The sequence below is a fragment of the Mustela putorius genome, unplaced genomic scaffold (genome assembly GCF_011764305.1).
Source record: "Mustela putorius furo isolate JIRA1106 unplaced genomic scaffold, ASM1176430v1.1 tig00537350_pilon_pilon_pilon, whole genome shotgun sequence".
In the NCBI taxonomy this organism is placed as follows: Eukaryota; Metazoa; Chordata; class Mammalia; order Carnivora; family Mustelidae; genus Mustela; species Mustela putorius.
The window spans coordinates 10,752,767-10,769,251 of record NW_025422471.1 but is presented as its reverse complement, the minus strand read 5'-3'; the positions used below and the strand labels follow the sequence as shown (position 1 = coordinate 10,769,251).

Genomic DNA, 16,485 nt, shown 5'->3' with positions numbered 1-16,485 from the left:
TACTCCTAACCCCATCTGGTTTACTATGTGATGTGAGAAAGTCACATGATTTGTCTAGACCTCAGTTTCTTAATATTGAAGAACTGATAAAAACTTCTATATTCCTTTTTTCCTTCTACATTTTGGGAAATTAGGCATTCATTTTCATTATTTTAATGGCTATCTTCAAAGATATCTTGAAGATAAAATACCAACTGATATTTACCCAGAAGACATCAGAATACAGTCCTGGTGGCATGTAGATATTATCCTTTCTCATTGGTCAGTGTCCCTTCATGATTAGCTGTTGTCCAGATCATTTTCATTGTTCAATGTTTTGAATTATTGCCTTAAATATTTACCATGCCTTTTTACTCCAAATACATATTTTTTTTAAGATTTTATTTACTTGACAGAGAGAGATCACAAGTAGGCAGAGAGGCAGGCAGAGAGAGAGGGGGGGGGGAGGAAGCAGGCTCCCGGTGGAACAGAGAGCCCGATGCGGGGCTCGATCCCAGGACCCTGGAATCATGACCTGAACTGAAGGCAGAGACTTTAACCCACTGAGCCACCCAGGCGCCCCCCACCAAATCCATCTTTAACAATATATCTAACCTATTTTTCAAACATTATCAAGAACATGGAAAAATCTAATTCAATCTTTTCTTTCTAGCTTCTACATCATTATTTGACATTTAAGTCCCAAATCTATTTTAACCTCCCACCATCCAAAAATAGATTTATCTTCTGACAAGATTGATAATATATTTTTAAATTAATTTTCTCATTGTTGCTTTTATTATTTTCATTCCATCCTCTGTGGTTGATTTTCTTCTTACTAAAATGTATTCTTTTAAAGTTCTCTCAGCATGCGTCTGGGGTATAAATGCCCTATCTTTCAGGTCTGAAAAAAATCTTCAGATTGCCATCATTCTTACATGGTAATTTGGCTGGGCATAGAAATCCGTGCAAAAAATCACTTTCCATAAACCTTTTGAAGACGTTAATCTACTACATTTTGAGAATAAGTTCCACCCATTTGCAAGTAATCTGTATTTTTTGTTTGCATTGAAGATTTTCTCTTTACCATTGATGTTATGCAGCTTCAGTACTATATGTCTTCATGTGGACTTGTGTTTAATGATGTCTGAACTCGTCATTATGTCTTCATAAATTTTGGATTTGATTGTTCAGACCTTATTATTTTGAATACTTCCCCTCTACATTTTTTTCTCTGTCTGAAACTCCACTGAGTGTATAGTGAACTTTTTCAATTCATCTGGCATAGTTCTTTAATGATGTCTCATTTTTCATCTATTCATTTCTCTATTCCCCATTTTGGGTTTTCCACAAATGAACTTTCCACATCACTAATCTTCTCTTCAGCTCTGTCTAGACCCATCCATATAGTTTTGACTTTTAATCAACTATGCTGTTAATTTATAGAAATTGTTTGTTTTTATGTTTGTTTTTTAAATGTTCCTGGTTTGTTTGTTTGTTTGTTTGTTTGTTTTTTAATATACAACCTGGGAAAGGCTATCTAATATTGGTGTTCTGGAATAAAGGGATTATTGTTGTCCTACACCTTAATTTTTCCTCCAATAACTGTATCATTAATAAGGCCATAGTTTTAATCTATTTAGGTCCTTAATTAGGTCCCAGTATGTTTTTCAATAAAATCGATTACATCTAGAAAGCATAGAAAAATATAGGAGTCTTAATCAAAAATGCCTGCATGAAACAATGCAAATAGCATAAGGAAGTAGAGCTAACCATTGGAAACTACATCAGATTGGGGAGAAAATGGCCAGTATAAAGCAAATAGCTGCTTCTCAGCTGCAGCCAATTTTTGCCATGTGGAGTGTAGACCTACAGTTGCCAGATTTTCTTTTTCAAGAGAATTCAAATATCTTGTTTTTTCCAATGAACTCTCTCCAAATCTCAGCATGAAATGAATTCATTTTTAGAATGTTTCTGGTGACCACAAAATATGTCTTTTGGCCATATTTGTAAGAAAAGATTTGGGGATCAGACATCTTGATTGAGATTTCAGCTTTTGAAAAACAATTTCCTTAACTTATCTAGGCATTAGTTTCCCTATCTGTAAAATGGAGATCATGAACTCTTATGATAATTAAAGAAGGAAAAGACAGTAATGCATCTTAAAGAGTACGAATACACAGTAGAAGTCACTTAAAGTTCAAGAGCTGAATAAAGTTCTTGAGGATTGTGGATATTAAACTGTATTCCCAGTAGGCAATCCAGAGTGGTACTTTTGTTAGTACTACTTATTAGTGGTACCTACTAATAGTTCAACAACTGTTAGGTGAATGAATGATTACTGTTAGTTGAATAAGTTTTAGTTTACAAACTTGATTGCATTCCACATGTATTAAATATATTGTACTACAGCGTTAGCTGATACTTTTCATAGAGTTTGTGAAATTACTGTAACACATAAGTAGTTATGAATAAGTTCACTAAACTTGATAAGCTAGTCCCTGGAAAAAATTAGACAAAATTATACATTGCAGAAAGCATTAGATCTCAGTAGTTTTATTTACTAGTATCCTTTACATAGAATTATATATAAAATAGTTTATGTGTACAAAGATTCCAGGATCTAGATTCTCAAAAGAGAGGACAGACAGAGAAATAAAACTGAAATAAAACTGACATAGTAGACCATTTCCCTGGTTCAAAGGGGCTCATGGTTTGGTAAAAGAGAAAATAAAACACATATAATACAAAGGGAAAAAAGAAAGTATGTTTACAGGGAAGAAAAGGGTTGGTTAAGGCACAAATTGTGGATAAACATCTCAAAGTCTCCAAATAATGAACTGGTTTTCTGAAAAATCCTCTTTTAAGTCCTCCTCCATGTGTATGGTTGTCGGAAACATACACTAATTAAATCTCAAGGCTGAGGAACAGGCTGCTGTTAAGGGAGTCTTTTAAATCTTAGCTTAGCTTCATTGCTGAAGATGTTTCTAAACCTAAGTTCTAGGTTTGGAATTCGGGAATATTTGGAGACTCATTCATTTTCTTAGATTGGCTCTATTTTGAATTGCTATTCATTTGTGTTATAGTAAAAAGAAGCACATTTTACTTTAGTTCTTGCCTCAGTAAAATTTTGAAGTTCAGTTGTCAAGTTCTACCATCTCTTCACATGTTTAAGTACGTATTTGGTAAATTTAAAAATGAGAGCCCTGGGATGAGCCAGGGCTCTCCCCAGATGGTCTAGTCTTCTCAGAAGTAGGCCACTCTCCTAGATTCTTCTGGCGTGTGGTTTTGCTGAATGCCCTGAGAGGAATTTGGACACTATCAGCATGCCTTCTCTATAGTAACAAGAAACTAAATTAATAAATTTTACTTTGCAAAGGGTCTGTGTCATTTTCTTAACTTATGAAAATTAGTTTGTATTGTTTCATTTCTCTTTCAAAACTTTGGCCCAAAATATATATAATTGCCAACAATTTTGTAATGTAGATGGCTAAATGAAAATAAGAAATAAATACATTTTCTCTACCCATAGCTACTCTCCTATGTGTTGAGCTTCCATCTGTTTGCCTTTTGTTTTTGTTTATGTGAAGCTTTACATTTTGCCATCAATATGTTGTGTTGTGTTAACTGGTAAGCTGAGACAAAGATAATAAATTACACATATTCACTGACATTTTAGTTGACTGACTACTAAAATCTGATGTGAAAATTCAGCAAGGATGTAATAGATTTAATAGTTTGCATTAAACGTGTTTTCTGAGCACAAACTCCTACAAGGAAAGAACTGGTAATTTCTTCAAGGACAAAGACCTAAATGACAGATGTCTCTGTCATAACCAAGAAGTGGGTACATTCATGATATAAGAAGACCAGCTTCCAGAGAAGACTTATCCCCATTATTGCTTTTCATTCTACTCTCTATGGAAAACGCCTCCAGCTGATGATTCTCTAAGTACTTGAGCTAGTAGAAGGGTTTCCAATACCTTCCCATTAAAGTGGGCCATAAGAGGAAGAAATGATGCAAAGAGCTGGTAACACATAGAGAATGAAGTTTTATGCATACGATGACAAGCAGATTTACATGTTTCAGAGATTTATACAGGAGGCAACTAATTCTCTATATAAATATCTTTATACAGTATAGCAGGTAACAGACACAGTTTATTGTGGATGTACTAGTTGCCATATTTGTAGAGACGCATCATCATCTTCTTTAGGCTTTTTATCAGCATGGATTTGTTCTGCAGCTTTAACACTAGGTATGGGCCATTTTAAGTCCAGATTTTTAAAAAAATGTTAAACCTTATTGTAGTCAAGGAATGATATTATCAAAATAGTGTCATTGCCTTCCACAAAAGAATGAAACCACTTGAATGCACAGGGCACTATAGAAAGGCTTCCCAGACAGATGACACCCGTCAACTCATCTAAGTTTTTTCACCTTTTCAATTACAGGGTCTTCCCCACCCCTTTTTCATTTTTTGTTCCTTTTTTATTGTTCTCCATACTGCAAAGATTTTTGAACTCTAATTATATTATATTTATTAAGTAAAAGTCGATTTATGATTTCATGGTATCTTTGTTAATAATCATATAGAGAGAGACATCTGTCATTCTGATCCTTGCACTGCACTGGACTACTACAATTCCAGCCAAAGTGTCAATTAAGCAATCTCAAACCATCTTAAATTTGATATATGTTCAATTTTTTTTTAACCTTAAATATATATGTACATGTGTTAAATATAGGCTTATACACCATTTTTGTAGACCTTCTAGGCAATGCTGATTCCATGTTACTTTAGATCTAATTCAGATTCACAGGATCCCTTAGCACTTGTTTATAAAGGATACTTCTCTCAAGGGAGAAGAATCTGCCAAAGGGAATAACACTCAAAGGGAAATTTTACATATATGTGCTGAAACCATACATATACATGTCAAAAACAACCAAAAATCTATGAATAATCTAAAAACAATACCAGGGAACCAAAAATTGGCCATGATTTTAAAACATTTTACAGCAGTCAAACAAAAAATGTCTAGAAAGGGTTAGGCCTCACAATAATCAGTTAATGCAATTCAATGCTTGTAACCACTCCACACAAACAGGCTTAGATATTATTTTTCACCAAGAAAATAAACACTTGTCTTTGGACTGACTCCCATGTGGCAGAAGCAGGGCAAGGCATTTACCGCTATTCTGCAGCTCTTTGAAAAATCAATCAGAAAGAGAGACTCTGTAGAAGACCCATCTTCTTCTTGTTTCTCTGATACGTTGCACTCAAAATGAACTAAAGTAAAAGCAGAAAATGAAAGAGGCACACAGAAGCAGCAAAGACAAATGATGGAGAAAGCAAAACCAATGCTTCCAAACATCAAATCAGAATGTTGCTCTTGTTCTGGAATTCCCCTAGAGTTACTTAGGACAAAAATCTGGTCCACTGAGATCAAAGCCAGGAAGAACAAAGAAAGTCAGAGTGATAAACAGCCTACTAGGAAGAAATCCCAAACAAACCCTGACAGTTTGTGGAATGACTGGAATAAAAATCAGCTGTTCAAACTAATCTCTCATTTCGTCCATCAAAATAAAGATGGAGCTTTCTGTGTCCCTGACAAAAGCTGGGCACCCTGAGCTTGAGTACTTAACTAAAGTGAGAGAACTGTAATTTTTTAAACTTATTTACACTCACAGACAAACCAGGCTCTTCTTGCTTCACTCTCAAGGAATTAGTTTGAAAGAAGTCACATCCACCCTCACTGTAGACCTTCTGAAACTATGAATGGGTTAGAATGTTTGAATACTATCAACCACACTAATTGCTCCATGATTCTAAGGCCTTTCTGTAGTAGGCAACACTGTTGTAAACTAATAAAAAGGCCCCAAAATTTGTCTCATGTCCTACTTATCTGAATAATAACTATAATTTAAAAAGGGTCTCAAATATACTTGTATTCCTATGTGGAAAGAAAATGCCTTTATTTTTCTCTGACTGACTCAATCCTTTAAAAATTCTTCATCCTTCTGGGTAATGAAGATAGAATTCAAAGTGACCAAAATTTAACCCAATTGGGTAATCTTAATTTAACCTAGTAATTATAACAATCTTTATAGGTTTATATGTTTCTTTATATGTTTTTTAGCTTAATTCAACCTAGTAATTATAACAACCTTTATATGTTTATATGTTTCTGACTGAGCAGCCCAAGAAAATGGTCAGTCTTACGAAGCCCTGCTCCCTACTGTTGCTCCTATCTGAGAAAGCATCTTGGTCTACAGGGTAATGTTGGCATGTAGCCTTGTGCTGGATTTCTCAAAGTGCACGGTTCCCTCAGGATTTTTCCAAGTTCCTGGCTGCAGAGTGACTGAACTAGCTGCTCCCTGTTCAGGTGACACCTGAGAAGCTACTGCCTCCATCAGGCTCTCTCACTGTGATGTGCTGGTACTGTGGTACCAAAATTAACCATATGAGTTGACCTCTTTATTCTTAACCAAGATCTGATGGCCCACCAGTTGTACTGGCTTCCATTTCCTCTCTGAAGGAAATAGGGTCACTGAGTACTATGTTCATGCCATGTGGAAGGAATAACATGGTCCCAATCTTGTCCTTTCCTTCCCCCTCCATGCCATATTGGAAGCTTCCCAGTTTGAGGATTCTCCTGAAAGGTAGCAGCATGTTATGGTCTGGATTCTCAAGGCTGAATTCGATTTATTAAAGAAATTTACAAAATTATATCTCACCTCAAAAGTCTGGTTTTATTGGTGTGTTTTCAAATGAAAAGCTAAGCAGACAATAAATCCTTAACAAAGACCTTCTTGTTTTAGAGATTATGTACAATTTTCCCATAATACAAAAATTCTAATCACCACTGGGTGGGAAGGCTCAGAGAAAGTAAGTGATAAGACACAGCAATACATGCAAAAATATTTTTTGAAGTATTATTCACAATGATACTTTGGACCAAGATTTCTAGATTCATAAAATTCTCCTAAAGTTTGATATCATGACTTTACCTTCTTCACAACACCTTCTTGGTTGAAGACAGTTGTAAAACACATGATTGCTCACCCTGTGATGGACAGTAGACGTATGGAAATTCTTTTGTAAAGCTGAGCTGTGCCTCCCAGTAAGGGACAGTGAAACCATAATGAGTGACAGAGGCTGATATAAAGCTTAAGAAAACAACTGGACTGCTCGAAAGAATGCAGCATGCTTATCTGCACTTTCAAATAAATGATTATACAAGATGGTTCCTAAGGACATCAATTTACCAAAATTTGATATTGTACAGAGGTATTATCTCTGTATTAGCAGGGGGTTGGAAGTATGATGCAATACAAAAAGAGATGCCAAAGTAATGTTCTAGGATTCATAGGCATTCAGAAGATCTGATGGAGATCTCTAGTTGCCTTTTACTCATTTTTCTAGAAAGTTATTTGGCACTTAATACAAATTACAGGAACATCTTTTCTCTCTTCTCAAATTAGGATACTACAAAGTTACATTCATGATCATAACTTATTTCATTGTCTAAGTGGGCTCTGAGTCTCACTAGTTCATAGTCAATATTGGCTGAATTTGGCTTCCTCTGTACTTCTCAGAGCCCCTTGTTGGCTGTATGCTCACAGGAAATAGGAAAATGATGCAAGGGAAACAATCATTGCCTAGATGAGGAGAATTAAACTGCATATCTTCAAAACTAGAGAAAACAAAGTCCAATTACCCTCCCCCTTGTTTCCATTTATTGTGAACCTAGGAATAAGAACCCTTCCTTGACAGTTATGAACACGGTCGTTCATAAAGTAGAGCTTCATGAGCAAACCTGTTCTGGAGCATCTAGGAACAGACCAATATTTAAGTGTATAAAACTATTTCAAGGAAACCTAGATTCTCCTCCCTTCCCCAAAGTGAAAATGATATCGATACATTTTGATAATTGAATTAGTCAAATATCAGTGTCCTTGGGTGGGGGGGAACATATAATCTATCTCAAACATTTGGGTAATTTTTCTTAGGACAAATAATTATTATCACTAAAAAGCATTTAAAAATCTACAAATCACTGTTTGCATTTATTCAAAAAATACTTACTGAACCACTACTATGTGTCAGACATTCTTCTAGGTTTGAAGGATTCAACAATTAACATAAAACTCTATACCCTGTTAACACTGATGGTGTTCCCTCATGATTGCTGCTGGAAGGCTTAGAGAAATATTTCTACTCCACTTCAGGCAACTGGGTAAGACAGTTGCTTAACTAATCTCACTTGTGGCTTCCTCTGATTTTCCCACCTTTATTTTCTTTTTTGTTATATTTTTATTATTTATTCTCAGTTTAGTTTGTTATTCATAAACCATTGAAAATTTTCTTTTGGGGAAAAAATGAGAGAAAAATCAAATTTAAAATTCTCTTGATCTAAGATATTTTTCCTGAGCTTCAAAATCTGCACTTTGGATGTCTACTCTGGTGCTCCATAAGTATGTTAAGTTACAAAGTCAAACATACTTTTCCAAAATCCTTATATTCCCTGTAATATAAAGCCAATTAAAGCCAATACCCAATACCAAACTAACAAATACAGAAGCCTACATATCACCCTCAAATTCTTCCCTTTCTTTGTCAATCCTATACTATGAGTTCTATACTTCATCCTTCTTTTAAATCTATCCCTATTTAGCTCTTACTGGCATTACCTTGTTTAAAGACTCTCGGTCCTGGTTATGTAGATTCCTGCATTATGCTGTTCACTTCCTTTGATTCTTAATATATTTTTTTAAGATTTTATTTATTTATTTATTTCAGAGAGCAGAAAAGAGAGAGAGTGTGTCAGCACAAGCATGAGCAGGGTGAGAAGCAGAGGGAGAAGCAGACATGCCACAGAGCAGGGAGCCCAGTGCCAGGCTCCATCCCAGGACACTGGGAACATGGCCCAAACCAAAGGCAGATGCTTAACCAACCGAGCCACCCAGGCACCCCTTCCTTTCACTCATGAAAAAATAAAGTCCTTTAAAATATATTTACAAATTCCATCAAGTCATTTTACTGCTCACTATTTCGTTGAACATACCCTGCCCCTCCATCCTGAGACCTCATCTTTCTCTCCAGTGAAGTGTATATGTAAGTGTTTTCAGCTTGATGCATTATTTACAGGTGTAATTTAAACAACATGTTTTATACTTTTATTACCAACATTTTAATTAAAATCTCACTATAAATTCATTAGAGAAGTGAGGGATTCAGAGAAAAGATGATAATAGAAGACTTTTCTTAACCTGTCAATACATGAATCATCGTACCTTCTTCTAAAAAAAACTATCGTAGCTAAATTAGATCAAGTTCCACTGGTGATAGTCAAGTTTAATAAATCACCTTTAAACCACTTTTACTTTCATATAAAAGCTTAAAATAGAATTATAAAAATCAATATGCTAGGGAAGAAAAGATAAAAATCAAGGAAACAGAATAATAGATACGTAAGATTATGTCTGATGGAGTAATTGAGAAGAAAATACTTTTAAAAGAAGAAGAAAAAGCCATAAAGGAAGCAATTTAGAATTAATGAAATAGACATTACCTTTTTTGTTCTTCTTTTACATATTCAACCATAATTTTGGCAAAGTTGTTTAACTGAATATACTTGGCATGCACTCAATTTTGTGATCCATTGCAAAAATTTCATACATTTAAAATTTATTATGAAATTACTTAATGTAATTTTCACACTTAAGTCATATTTGAGAATCTTATCAAACACCTATGTTTAATGATTCTTGTGAGTGACTAATTTTTGTGTACTTTTGTTTTTTAAATTAAAATATTTTTATTTGTGGGGCACCTGGATGGCTCAGTTAAGCACTGGACTCTTGATATTGGCTCAAGTCATGATCTCAGGGTTATAAGACTGAGGCCTGCATTAGGCTCTATGCTCAGCAGACAGTCTGCTTCTCTCTCTCTCTCTCTCTCTGCCCTTCCCCCTGCTTGTGCATTCTCTCTAAAATAAATGAATAAATCTTCGAAAATATATTTGTATTTGTCATCAGATACTTGTTGGGTTGTCATTTTCCTCTAGATGACAATTTCACTGAGTTGAATAATGTCTCCCCCAAACTCATGTGTACCTAAAAACACAGAATGTAACCATATTTGGAAACAGAGTGTTTGCAGATGTAATTAGTTACATTAAAGTCACACTGTAGTAAGTTGGCCCCTAAACCCAATGGCCGGTGTACTTATAAGAAGAGGGAGTTTTGGACAGAGACACAGACATACAGGGATAACACAAAGTGACAACAGAGACAGAGATGGAAGTGCTCCTTCCAGGAAATACCAAGGATTGTCAGCTACCACCATAAACCAGAAGAGACATGAATCAGATTCTTTCCTAGAGTCTTCAGGGGTAAGAGGGCCCCTATCGATCATTTGATTTCAGACTTCTAGCCTAAAAAACTGTGAGAGAATATAATTCTGCTTTCCAAGCTACCCAGCTTGTGACAATTTATTACAGCAGCACTAGGAAACTGATACAATAATCAAATTATTTTTTCACATTGAAATGAGATTGAGTTGTAGAAGAGGTTGTGATGACTCTGCTTGCAAAAATCTGACCAGCATATTTTTAAGATATAGCTATTTAGAGGTATGATTTTAGATAGAAGTGGATCATCAACTCCCTCAACTTTATCCTTTTCCTTGCCCTAAAACTGTAAATAAACTAATAAATTAAATAAAAGTTTTTAAGTCAGAAGATGGTTTTTAATACCCATATAATTGAAACAGGATAACTGGGTAGAGTATCTCAATCCAAGGATATCCTATCCCTTTACCTCTCTCCAATTTCTACTCCCCACCTCTAGGAAATGGGTAAAGTCCACACACAAGGCTCATGAACCAGACAGGACTCAATACCAGGTCTAAGCCACCGTTAACATCACCAGAGGCTCTTTACCGCTGTCTGTGAAAATGGGCTAAACTTCACCCTGTTGAACGTACACTGGAAATATTTCAAAATAAATAATTTAAAATGGACTAATTTTTCAAAGGAAAAGGTGACCTTGGAAAACATCTGTTTCATTTTTCTCATTTTAAAGGCAAGAAAACTAAGATCAAAAGAGCGCAAATGGCTTCCCTTGGCTGCACAGATAATTCAAGATAGAATCATAGCTTGAAACCACACCTCCAAACTTTCTTCACCCCCATTGTCCTTCCACTCAGCTCCCACCTGGTATCTGGCTTTAATCAAATGTCACACACTCCCTCACCATTTCTCACATTACAAGAAGTAGTCAAATGTGCTTTCTTTGGTTTTGCTTTTGTGAAACTTCTATGTTCAGAGTCTTCACATCATATTTTTAATACGGCAAAATGTACTTACAGCTAAATAATGCACTCAGCACAACTCCTTCTTCTTGTGAGAATTAGTGTTTGTGGCAGATGCTAGATTGACAGACTTGAAGACTTGTTTTCAAATCATTACCAGAATATTTAAATTGTTTAAAAAAAAAGTAGAGCAAATAACTGTATTTATGTTTACCAGCCTAGAATGATTTTTCAATATGTCAATGGATTGTGAGTAAGTTCCACAACAGAGATTGAAGATGGTTACAAATTGTATCTTTATCCAACAGAGATGTTGTAGTAAAACACACACACAGAAATACGATAAACACATACACCCCGCACACACAGAAACACACACATGCATATAAATGACAAAAGCAAAACTGGCTTGAGAAACAGAAATGTTCATTGAGAAATCTACCATAAATTTGAAGTTGTAATCAATGGCCAAGTTCTGGTCATGCTTGATGCCAAAAAGAAAAGTAATGGCTAAGCAAATACAATTAATCACTGTATTTACATAACTATCATCTTCCGATGTAAAGAGCTACCCTGGTGAGTGCTATAACACTTGTCAATTAGTTCTAATTAGTGTTTCTGCCTCTAAAGGCTTGACTCCACTTTCAGTGACAATTGTTTGCTTGCCTATCTTAACAACTACTGTACTAGATAGGCTGGCATGAGGTCTGCTACATTTTAAGCATCAACTATCCAGACCCAACACCCCTACTCAGGTAAGCAGTGCCATGCTGCTCTCTGCATAGGTACAACAATTCCTTGGACTTGTGGGCATCCAAGGAGGACTCAGTTACTGGGTGCCCTCATGAAGACAAATTACACTCCTTCCTCAACCTCCTAAAAAGCTAAAAATTTCATTACAATAATTTTTCAACAACTCGGCCTTTAACTTGGTCATGGCTTAGGATATCTATAAAGAGCTCTGAGAGCAGAGGTATGAGAGGACTGAATGGATAGACGTCTGTCCGCAAATGCCTTGAACACATAATATGGAATAAAATTTCTCCCTCGTGAGCATATTTGAAATAGGTGGTGAATATCTAGAGATGGGGATAACTAGAAATGTGTATTTTATACCTTTTTCTATATTTGCCATACCATCAGAATTCTGATTTTCTTAGAGGTGGCAACACGCACAAATCTTTAAAATTTGTTGTGGAAGTATAAATGTTTAGGTATTTTCTCTTCTGAGATTTCTTTTAAAAGACAGGACACCTGGGTGGCTCAGCCAGTTAAGCATCTGCCTTCAGCTCAGGTCCTCATCTCACAGTCCTGGGATCAAGCCCCACACTGAACTCCCCACTCAGCAGGGAGTCTGTCTCTTCTCCCTCTGCTCCTCCCCTCTGCTGGTGCTCTCTCTCTCTCTCTCTCTCTTTCTTTCTCCCTCTCTCTCTTTCTCAAATACATACATAAGATCTCTTTTTTTAAAAAAGTCAAATTATCCAGAAGACAAACTTTGTCCCTAAGTAAAGGTTATTTCCTTCTGACTTGCTCTGACTCTCCCATAGAAATTCACCTGGACTCATACAGACTCTGCTCTTTCAGTCTTGTGGAAGCTGCAGGGACAGTGTGGCAAATAGATGGAGGTGAACAATGTTCCATTCATTCTTTCGAGGATCTTGGAGTGAAGGTTTGTCCACCCAGCAAGTGGGCATGACCTTCTGGGACACTACTGCCTGTTGCATGGCCCACAATAAGGCCCGAATGGGAATCTGTCAAAGAGACCATAAGACTAAGACTTCCAGTGATTCCAAAAGATTAGCAAATATTCCCCCATGGAGAAGAGAAAGAAAAAAACATCAATTTTCTCTATGATAATGGCAGCTGAATTTTCTGTCCTAAATTAATCATTGTAAACCAAAACATATCCATAGGAAGTTAAGAAAATTCAGAATCTTTCTTTCAACAGGTTGAGATGGTAGAATTTTTTCTAAGTTCAAATACGAAAGTTAGGAAATCAGGAACTCAGGAGAACTGGTTCTAAAAAACTGTAGGAATGTGATCCAAGTGAAAATGCCTCATGAGAAGATTAACAGGCAGAAAGTTTTTTGTTATCTCTATTTAGAAAGCTTTTTTCTTTAATTCCTACCTACAGCAGTCTGACACTCTTATATCTGAAATGAGAACTTGAGTAAAGAGTGACAATTCCAGTATCTTAAAGTCGAAGTGTAATGTCAAATTTGCATTAAGAAACTGAATCAATAAAGGACCAAGTTCTCAAAAAATGCATTGTATGGAAAAGCTGATTATTTCATATATATCAAAATATTCCTGAATCTAGTTATGTAATATGTTCTCACTGCTTTTTTAAAAAAATACAAGCACCCAAGAAATTTCCTTAATTTTGTATAAGCTTACTATTTTTTAAGGTTTATTTATTTATTTATTTGACAGAGAGAATCACAAGTAGGCAGGGAGGCAGGCAGAGAGAGAGGAGGAAGCAGGCTCCCTGCCGAGCATCCCAGGACCCTGAAATCATGACCTGAGTCGAAGGCAGAGGCTTAACCCACTGAGCCACCCAGGTGTCCCTCCTTAATTTTTAAAATATAACTTATCTATCAAATAATAATAATAATTACTATCTAGTGGTCAATGAATCATTGGTGAAATTTATTCATATTTATAACCCAGGAATCTTTCACATCTATTTGAAAAACAAAACAAAACAAAAACATCTATTTGAGGAAATATATGTAGAATTAAGTGATTATGGGACTACTTGGCAGGAGGTGTTTGTGGGGGGCAGGTTTCAACTTTCAACAAACGTAATTATTCCTTTTATCTGTACAGAATATACATGGTCACATATGATAGTCTGAGATAATAGCTTTGTTTTATTTAATGAAGAATCACACCAAATTATGTTTTAGGTTATAAATTACAAATTATGTTTTAGGTTATAAATTACTATAATAAAATTGTTTTAAAATGATATTATAAATTGACTCAATCTTTTTGAAGGAAAATTTATAATTTCTATTAAATATATTTAATAACTATCATTTATAAAATGCTCATCATATGTTAGGTACTGTCCTAAGCACTTACAGTCATTCTTATAATAATTCTATAAGGTAGGTACTAACATATTTCATGGTATCTAAAAAGCCATTAATTATAAGGGGCATCTTTCTATTATACAAGAGAAAGACAAAACAGTGAATTATAGTATGTGAAACATTTTCTTGCCATTTGTAACTTTTATTTTTAGTTACTCAAAGAGCTCTTCTACAGTGAGATCTGAACTTTTACCATCTATCACTCCCATGGATATATAACACTGAATATATAAATTAAATCAATTGGTTGAGATTCTTCACAGTTGGGATCCAATTCTTCCTAAATACTTGTTTTGCTCATTGTTAACAATGTCTGTGTTTTTCTGTCAACTGTTACCCACTAGTCCATCAAGATTGTCGGTGATGTGATATTTCTCTAAAGAATTCTCTACTGATGTTTCTATGGTTTTCTACCAGGCTTTTGACAACTATTTGGCATCTTTTGTTATTGGCACTCTTTTTATTAAGTGAAGGTGTCAAAAGAAGGTTTTCACACAACCAGGATTCATATTCCTCCCTTCAAGGGCTTTAAATGGCCTGTTGAAGGGTTACAAGCTCCAGTCATGGAACCAGTAATAACAACCTAGGTGCACATATATCTACAATGATGTCTATGTCATGCTTCTATCTAGCTGACAAGGATTGTTAAAATGGCATTAACAGGGAGATGGGGTCCAACCTCAGAAATGTTAAATTGCTGGGATAAATGAAATAGTAGGAGACAGAAATGATGACAGACAGCTTCGTATAGTGCTCTATAGCTGACTGCATGAGTGCTGTCCTCACGCAAGAGGCAGGTATACAACTAGATCTTCTACTTACTAGCTACCTGACTTTGTATAAGCCAATCAACCTTTGACTCCTGAGTTCTCTCCTCCATTAAATAAATATAACAATAGTAACCTTGCCTTGCAAGGTAATTTTGAAAATTAAAAAGCATTAGTAAGTGATATACTTCTGGGTACTTATTCAAGAGAAATGTTCATAAATTATATATAAATCTAGAGATATACATATGGATGACCATTGTTTTTCAATGTTGAAAAATTAGAAACTCCTATATTTCTATCAACATATTAGTTATATAAATTACAGTACACACAGAATACTATAGCAGCCCCCCACCCCCACCATCTGTGGTTTTGCCTTCTACTGTTTCGGTCCAAGGTCGACTGTGGTCCAGAATCTGAGATCTTCCTTCTGAGGTCTTGTCAGAAGGGCAGTAGTAGTCCAGAGCTATGTCACAATGCTTACACCCTGTACCTCACTTTGTCTCACAAAGTAGGCATTTATCATCTCATCTCATCTCATCTCGAGAACAAGGGTGAATACAGAGCATTAAAATATTTTGAGTGAGCGTTAGAGAACACATTCACATAACTTTTATGACAGTATATTGTTACACTGTTCTATCATATTTTTAATTATTATTTTTAATCTCTTCCTGCACTTAATATATAAACTATACTTTATCATAGATATGTTGACCTAGGGAAAAAAAAACACAATATATATATAAGGTTCAGAACTATCTGTGGTTTCAGGCATTTACAGCAGTTGTGGAACATATTCTCCATGGAAAGGAAGAGATTAATGTAAATACCATTAAGAATAATGATAAGTCTACATGTGCTGACATGGAACAATAACTATGACATAATAAATGAAAAAGCAAGCTTTTAGAATACAATGGCTCCACACTTAAATAAGCAAATGCAGCATCATATATATATGCATGTTTATACTCCTATGAACATATGTATATGTTTGCATATTGTTTTTTAAATGTCTAAAAGCTTGTTACCCAAATATTAATAGTGGTTGTATCTGAGAGATACGATTTTCTATACTTTATCCATTTCTCTATTTCTTAAAATTTTATACAATCAGAGAAAATTAAAATTACTCTGGGACTATAGAGTTATAAGTTATAATCTCATTTAACTTATACATTTAGGTAGATATTAAAAGAGAAAACCAGGGTATCTGGGTGACTCAGTCAGTTAAGTGTCTGCCTTCAATTCAGGTCATGATCCCATGGTCCTGGGATCAAGCCCTACATAGGACTCCCTGCTCGGGGTTGGGGG

General features: G+C 35.3%; 1 long non-coding RNA gene across 5 annotated transcripts in view; it reads right to left on the bottom strand.

Annotated features, from left to right (window-relative positions):
• LOC123390419 overlaps window positions 1–16,485 on the bottom strand; it is a 331,180-nt gene that overhangs the window by 101,340 nt on the left and 213,355 nt on the right. The gene's annotated exons all lie outside the window — the stretch shown is intronic.